Source organism: Uranotaenia lowii, chromosome 3 (assembly GCF_029784155.1).
Source record: "Uranotaenia lowii strain MFRU-FL chromosome 3, ASM2978415v1, whole genome shotgun sequence".
Taxonomy (NCBI): Eukaryota; Metazoa; Arthropoda; class Insecta; order Diptera; family Culicidae; genus Uranotaenia; species Uranotaenia lowii.
In genome coordinates this window covers 209994805-210000804 of record NC_073693.1, presented here as the reverse complement: position 1 = coordinate 210000804, position 6000 = coordinate 209994805, and positions in this window count along the sequence as shown.

The following is a 6000-nucleotide window of genomic DNA, read 5'->3' as shown; positions in this document are numbered from 1 at the left end:
GAAAAGCACGTGGCAAAAGTACAATATTCTCATAAATCTAGTTTAGAACTATGTACCTTACGTAGCATACGTACACTATAGCTCTAAAAACAGTGTTCGGCATCGCTAACTGAAAAATTAGCGCCACTAATTAAATCTCTAACTCATACAAAGTTAGCGATCGCTAATTAAATACGCTAAATGTGCCAAAAAAGTTATCGCTCTAAGCTTAAAGCGCTAATCGCTAATCGCTAACTGTTTACCAACATTGAGGCCGGAACAAATATGAAATTTTTCTTTAGTCACGCACTCCCCCCTTCAAATTTTTCTTATTCCCCAAGGGGGAGTTAATTAGGTTTTAAGTATTTAATTAAATTAGATAAATTGATCGTATTTTCATAAAATTATATAAGCAAAACCAAAACTGTCAAATATAGGAGTTTTAACGAGTCTCTGAGTTTAATAAATTAAAACAAACGACTTTCGAACAATTAAAGAAAGAGCAAATAAACAGAATGTGGAAAATTGGAGCTATATTTCTCTTTTTTTTATTTAAATTTTGGTTAAAAATTTACTCGATTTATCGGTTTTGTGCAAAGTAGATAGTAAGCAATTTTGTTGCAAATATTCTTCTGTGCAATTCATTTTTTTTTTGTTTTGGCTTTATTTTACATAATCCTCATTTAAAATCTTTAACCTGTTTTCCACTTTTTCAAATTTGCAGGAGCATTATCAAACGTGAACATACATACAATTTCTATTTGAACTTAAAACGAAGGCTACAATAGTGTTTTCGTCTTATTTTTGTATGAACTGATCTGTAAAATCTCTAAAAAACTGTATTGTGAAAACTAAATAGCTCAACCACTTGAAAACAAATGCTGATGAAGAGTTGTTGAAAATAGTTTTATATTGTTTAACACCTTTTATTCTTATCTTCTTCTGTAAAAGTTGCTAAAAAAATGCTTAAAGAGAGAAAAATGACACTAGATACATCTTTTCTCTAGCTCTAATAGGCATTCCTCCAATGAATCCAATTAAGCAATCAGAATGATGCACAATGTCACTTTGACTTGGTTAATGAAAAAAAGGTTTATTCTATCACTAAGAATTCGAGAGATTGATACAAATATATGGTAGTTAGCGATCTTCAATTAGCGGAACCAAAAAATAGCGGAACTTTTCAATTCGCTAAATCAATCCAAACTTAGCGGCAAAATTAAACCGCTAACAAAAAGTTAGCGGACTTACTAGCGAATAGCGGATTAGCGGTTTTGTGCCGAACACTGTCTAAAAATATATGTGGCATAAATTTTGTTTTCGCTCTTAATTTTTTTTTATTTAAGGTGTTGAAACTCACCGTTCGGAAGTTTTGTGAATAAGAACGATTCAATGCACCAAGCAGAACCAAAACACTGTTTGTTTTGGTTCTCCACATGCTTTGGTCTAGGTCAGGCAAATAGAAATTTGCTGCAGCATTTTTGCAGCATTTTCTTACTTGTCGGCAAAAAATAAAACACTTTTTGAAAAGAGTTGCAATCGTTTAATATAAAAACCCGTGCCGGAGGCAAACAAAATCAACAAAACTATTGTTTCAAAGATAAGGCATGCTCAGTTGATTGAAATTGTAAACCTTTTCAATGCTAAACTCGCTTTAAGACAAGTTTTGATCATGATCGTTTTAATGAACCAAAATTTGTTATAGAGATGTACCGAATATTCGGTCGGCCGAATATTCGGCACCGAATACCGCCGAAAAACCGTTAAGCCGAATATTCGGCTCACCGAATAGTTGAGCTAAGCATTCGGCCGAATAGGCCGAATAGGCCGAATATCTACTACAGACTTGTAAATTTTTTATAATTTTTTGGATAATTTATAAAATATCCAAAAGTAATGTTGTAAAAGCCACACAATCATTGAAAACTTATGGTTTCAGCAGTTATTTACTAGGAAGAGTGACTTAATGAGTTAAATTCATATAAAAAGGAAAAACATGGTTTCAGTAAAACATATTAGGTGTATCCGCGTATCTTTCACTGAATGTCATGCAGGAGAATGCTGAACGGTATCGTTTTATAGTATTAAAGTTTATTCCAGATTTTCTGGATTTATTCAGGCTTGCCCATAAATCCAGTAATGAATCCAGATAAGTCAAATCTGGCCGGGATGTTCAGATATTATTTAAAACTTTCCAAGTTTTGCTCGGGTTTATTTAGATTATTTGCTAAATCAAATATAAAACTCAAATTCCTCTTTAAAAAATTTTAAATTTTGTGTTCAGAAACGATTTTTAAAAAAATTCAAAATATACATAAATTTTGCCTTTTTTAATTTATTTTTTCAAAAATCGTCCTGAATGCCTGACTGTGTTGATACGTGTGGTTTAAAGCATGGTCTGTTTAAAGTTGAAGATCATCTATTTTTTCAACAACTATATTGAAGATATCTTGCTCAAATTCGAACTTCATCTAATTCAATATCAGATTTCACAGGAACGCAATCTCTTTGGTGATAAACGCCCTAGAAGCGACGAGTCATCTGATGTCTTTTCAGTTATTGGTGACATTTTAAAAATCTGAAAGACCCCTACTTAAAAATATCTTGTAATACATCATCCGATAATATCATCTGGTTGAAAATTATCAACTTAAAAACATGAGGGGTATTAATATGGAAGAAATAGAAAGCATTGAAATAATCGCTTAAGTTTTTTTTTTATTAAAAACTCAATAGAATATTCGACCGAATATTCGGCCGAATATTCGTTTGGCCGAATAGTTGAAAAGGTCAATATTCGGTATTCGGCCGTTCGCCGAATACCACTATTCGGTACATCTCTAATTTGTTACCTGTTCACTGGTCGGTGTTTGACGTTTGAGCGCTTTTTTTATTTTTATTTTTTCTGTTTTCCAGCCATGGGCTTTGGCCAAATCCCAATTGAACAATATATCGATGATTCTTGATGACAAGTGATGATGATAAACACTTTACAAATGTTTACCTCATCACACGGCTAAGCAAGACTACTCAAGTTAGGTTCGTGATGTTCCCAGATATTCTCATTCAGAAATGAGTACTTTCCCGGTTAGGGAAAATGATAAGTGGAGAGTTAGACAATATTGCGATGTACTCATAACTTGTATGCAATGTGAAACTGCCTCCTGAATTGTACTCAATTTTTTATGCATTGTTTCAAACTTGCTTGAGAGACACGCACGCTGCCACAGAACCATGCCTGATGCATTGGTATGAGAGCTTTCAAATTCTTATAACTATAAGCTTCCGAAGCAGGTAAATGTTCTTGCTGGCTGATTGTTTCCCTCCTGTTATGTCTTGTTATAGGATATTGTTTATATTGTTTATTGTTTATTAGAATAAAATCAACGGATCATATGTAGATCCTAATGATAGCTTAATAGTAATTACAATACAAGTTAAAAATTAACACAGTCTATACAGTTCTAGAAACAGTTAAAATTTTTCTCCGAAACATGTTCCTCAAAACATCGAAGTCGAAATGCTCGGTAAAGCGATTGAACGTTTTCAATATGCCGATAAATGCGCTGTTCGCTCCATAGTTGTTGAGACGAATAGGTACATAGAGCTGCAAAAGCTGGTTTCTCAATCCTCTGAGACGCACGCTGAGAGGAATGGCCTCCAGCAAAACGGGACAGTCAACTCTGGACGTTAAGAGATCAGCAACAACTAGAGCGTGCGAAGCGTTTCTGCGGGCTTCAAGCGTATCTAGGTATATGAGGCGACAGCGATTCTCATAACTTAGTAAACGGAACGGTTCTTGCCAGTTCAGATGACGTAGGGCATACCGCATGAAGCGACGCTGGATAGCCTCGATTCGTTCAGCCCCTTTTTGGTAGAAAGGGCACCAAACAGCTGAAGCATACTCGAGGATGGAACGAACTATACAGCAGTGAAGACTTTTCAGGCAATACACGTCTTTGAAGTCTTTGGTCATGCGAAATAAGAATCCAAGTTTTCTGGATGCTTTGTCGACGATGTAGTTTGTGTGAGTCTTAAACTCCAGCCGTTGATCGAGAATAACGCCCAGATCGTTGATGTGGTCTACCCGAGAAATGATTCCGTCTCTGAGAGCGTACCCCGCATAAAGAGGGTGTCGCTTACGTGAAAATGTTACGACAGAGCATTTAATGCGATTCAGAGGCAGGCAATTCAAAGTCACACCACTGAGCAAACAAATTGAACTGCTGCTGCAGGAAATTGGTGTCCTCTTGGCTGTTTATTGTGTGAAAGAGTTTCAGGTCGTCGGCATATGCAAGTTTTTTGCAGTCAAGGAGCGAGAGTACGTCATTTAAATATATCACGAAAATTCGTGGTCCTAAATGACTTCCTTGAGGCACCCGGAGCAGGCAAGAAATGAAGTAACCAATACGAACGGATAACTTTCGACCTGTTAAATAACTGTGGAACCAGTGCAGAAGGGATCCACAGAAACCCAGAGGTTCCGGCTTTGCGATAGCGATATCGTGGTTCACCTTGTCGAATGCAGCAGAAAGGTCAGTATATATGGCGTCAGTTTGGGTTTTCATAGCAAAGCTGTCTTGCACAAAAGATGTGAAGGTGAGTAAGTTGGTAGTCGCGGATCGTTTAGGAATGAACCCGTGTTGATCATTGGAAAGTTGGTGCTTGAAGAACGAATTAATGGGATCCAAGATAACCAATTCAAACAATTTGGCTATCGCGCATAGATCCGAAATTCCGCGGTAGTTGTTAACATCTCTCTTGTCGCCCTTCTTGTGAACAGGAAACATGTAGGCTTCCTTCCACAGAAAGGGAAAGATTCCAACATCCAGCGATGATTGGAAAATTTGCCGAATAGGACACAGCAAAAGAGGCATAAAACGCTTCAAAAAAAGTAGCAGCTATACCATCCGGGCCGTAGAGTTTTTCAGCTCAGCTGTTGCTTTCGATATGGATGCATCGTCGATTATGATACCGTTAAACAAAGAACCTATAGGCAATATATTTCTCACAGCTCTAGCCAGTTGCTCAGGAGAAATGGATTCAGTTGAAAATATGCTAGAAAACTTTTCGGCAAATAGACCACAAATTTCGGGATCAAAGTTCACTGTGTCGCTGTTCAGGAACATGTGAGAGCCCTGATTCTCTCCGCTGATTTCTCACGTGCTTCCAAAAAGATTTCGGACTACTCTTGAAATTCTGTTGTAACCGATTAATGTAATTCTGGTAGCGACGCTTAATGGCTTTCTTATAGGCAGAATTCAATTTGCGATATTTGTCCTTAGTGTAGAGGGACTTGTGTTTGTTGTAGTTGCGTGTTGCGCGCTGCCTAGCCGTCTTAAGTCACCGAAGACTTCCAGTAACCCAGGGGGTCCGTAGATTGGTAGCCGTGCTGCGTTTCGGCACATGACGATCGATGATATAATTCAGGATGTTCGCAAACGTCTCGGCAGCTGCATTGGGATTAGAGAAATCGAGCTCAGCCTCCCAATCCACGGATTGCAAGACGAGGTATATAGCTTCGAGGTCAACGTTCTTAAAATCATGATAGAAAGATGCGGTTTTCTCTTCTGAACCATGTATTTTAGTGATATCGAGTGAAATCACTAAGCCTGGATGATGCGGGACAGTTTTAACAAGAGGAGCAAGAGCAGATTCAATCGCCGGATTCTTCTTCCCTTCGTTCACGAAGCAGAGATCAAGCATACGGCCGTTTTCATTTTCAATTTTGTTGATCTGTTGAAGAGTCGCGGTACTCAAGGAGTCTAGGAAGATGTTGGAGGATTCCAAGTATGAAGAACGAGCAGCATGGGTGGCAAAACTCCTCAGATCGGCTTGTCCAGTGAAAAAGAGTGCAAGTTTTTTCGTCTGCTCCCCCAATCGGTGCGGGGAGAGATAAATCGCACTGAAATGAAGAGTGAGATTGTCAACACGTAAGAGTGAGCGAGAGCATTCATATCCGCTGATGAAGAGAATTCCCTTCTCCGGAAAAATCTGTTGCGCAATGTGCTGAGGAGAATT